This window comes from Corvus brachyrhynchos, unplaced genomic scaffold (assembly GCF_000691975.1).
Source record: "Corvus brachyrhynchos isolate BGI_N302 unplaced genomic scaffold, ASM69197v1 scaffold3, whole genome shotgun sequence".
Taxonomy (NCBI): Eukaryota; Metazoa; Chordata; class Aves; order Passeriformes; family Corvidae; genus Corvus; species Corvus brachyrhynchos.
Genome location: NW_008237619.1, coordinates 815,845 through 818,393, shown reverse-complemented (window position 1 = coordinate 818,393; position 2,549 = coordinate 815,845).

Genomic DNA, 2,549 nt, shown 5'->3' with positions numbered 1-2,549 from the left:
GCAGGTACTTCACTGGAGGTGGGGAGAACTCCATGGAGCCTGGCAGCTCCATAGCCTTCCAGATCCAGAGGGTTTGGCTTGCTGGGTCTAGTTCTTAAGAAAATTTCCTTGGGGTTGGAGAAGTCATTCATGTATTTCAAAGTGAAAATGCAAGTCCATGATATGCCTCCTCCTCTTCCACCTCCTCCTCCACCTCCTCTTCCTTCTCATCCTCCTTGTCCTCATCCTCGTTCTCCTCCTCCTCCTTCTTCTCCTCCTCCTAATGTTCCCATTGTGGTGACTTCTTTTTCATAGCAGGAAGGTTGGAAAGAACCTCCTTTTTAAAGGGATTAAATACAGAGGAATATTTGTCACGACTGCCTTTCTACAACCTGTTATAGATCAAGTGAGAACCTTTAGACCAGCCCTGCCTTAGGTTCAAATTTTTGGCAGCAGCTTTACTCAGACAACCTGCACCTAAAAAGTTCTGGCTCGCAAATTCTGAAGAATGGCCAATCAGGTCTATTATAAAATGCATTATTTATTGAATAGACAGGAGATTAACAGACAAAAGGCCTTAAAAAGAGTCACTTACTACACAGGTAAAAACAAAGAACCACTAGTAGATTTACATAAAACAGTGTACAACATAAAAGTACCTATATTATAGCTAGCAAAGAAATAGTATAAATTAGGAGTCAATGTAACTTACCACCAACTGAGGATGAGTCAATCACACACAGAGTCTTTTCACTCAACCTCTGGAAGCGTAACCACGGAGCGTAGTCCTGACTTCAAGGAAAAGCCCCACACATTTCCAGGGAATGTGCAGAAGACTTCTGCTTTGTCAAAGTTTTGTGTAGCTTTTACAGTTTGTAAAGTGTCTTTCAGTCAGAAATTCGATCTTATCTTCCTTCAATCTCACTCTCAACGCAAGATTGTCAGCTGGGAATACCACCTCAATGGCGCCAGAAATAACTCACTACCAGACAGATGTCCAGCTTGAGTTATGTCACCATTTAGCAAATTCATGCAACGGGGAAGATGCCCTGAGCCATCGTACCAGCTGATAGGCAGAACAGATAAGTCCTCCTGTGAGGAGTTACTCTGACAAGAGTAACTAATAGTAACTAATGAAATATTTACTACAAAGGGATGGAGATTACATGCCTATGAATAAGTGCACCGAGTGTGTGCCTCGCTCAGTAGGTCAAGGATTCTTGTTACACATGATTAAAAATTAACTGTTCCTGTATATAATTACCATGATTGCACAATTATTAAAGAGGAGACCAGTCCAAAGGTCGAGTGCCAGATGTTGGTTGCCTGCAAGAGGTTTTGCTCTAGTTCCCTGGAGCTGTTGGTGTCCAGTTAGCCAAAGATCTTATCTATACACAATTATTTGAATTATTTGTAGTAACTCAGATATCCATGGTGGAAAACTTGAGAAAAAAAGGCTTGTTCTTCCATCAGTATCTGATTTTCAGGGAGTCGCTTGGAGAGGCAGAAAATCCAACCCAAGCATGCACCAAAAGACAGATATTTTGTCTGCCTCTTCAGTTTCCTGAAGGTGAGAGCAGGAACAAGTGGCCACCAGCTTTCATTTCACCAGTGGAAAATGTAGGGAAGTGTGTCTGAAGTAGGAAGGTGAAATTTCCCAGAGGTAGGTTTTGAAGCAGTAGAATTTATTCAAATGATGACCTAAATCACAGCAGAAAAAAACATTTGTGTAACCCATAAATAGTGACATATGTTTTTTCCACCAGACTGGGTACAGTATTTCAGGCAAACCAAAAAAACTTAAAACTCTAATTTCATTTCATATAGTACTGCAGTGTTCTTACTTACCATAAAATCATAGAATGGTTTGTGTTGGGAGCTTAAAGACCATTTCATTCCACCCCCCTGCCATGAAAAGGGACACCTTCCACTAGACCAGGTTGCTCCAAGCCCTGTCTAACCTGGCCTTGAACAATTCCAGGGATGGGGCAGCCACAGCTTCTCTGGGTAATCCATGCCAGGGCCTCAGCACCCTCACAGCCAAGAATTTCTTCCCAATATCCCATCTAACCCTGCCCTCTGTCAGTGGGAAGCCATTATCTTTTGTCCTGTCACTCCAAGCTCTTGTCCAAAGTCCCTCTCCAGCTCTCTTGGAGCCCCTTTAGGTACTGGCAGGGACTCAAAGGTCTCCCCAGACCCTTCTCTTGTCCGGTCAGAATACCCCCAGTTCTCTCAGCCTGTCTGCATAACAGAGGTGCTCTATTCCTTGGAGCATTTCCATGGTCTCCTCTGGACTTGCTCCAGCAGCTCCGTGTCCTTCTAATATTGGACCCCAGAGCTGGAGGTAGCACTGCAGGTGGGGAGCTCATGAACAGGGCAGAGTCTCCGTCTCCTCTGCTGCCCACGCTGTGGGAATGCAGGCCAGCATTACCTCCTTATCACCTTAAAATTTTCGTTTTGCCACAAGCTGGAATATTTACAGTTTATTAAGAAAAAGTAATAATTTCTCCATTCCTAGTATTTCTCTCCCCTCCCTCTTGGTGTCAGCTGCTATCCTCAGACACCTACTT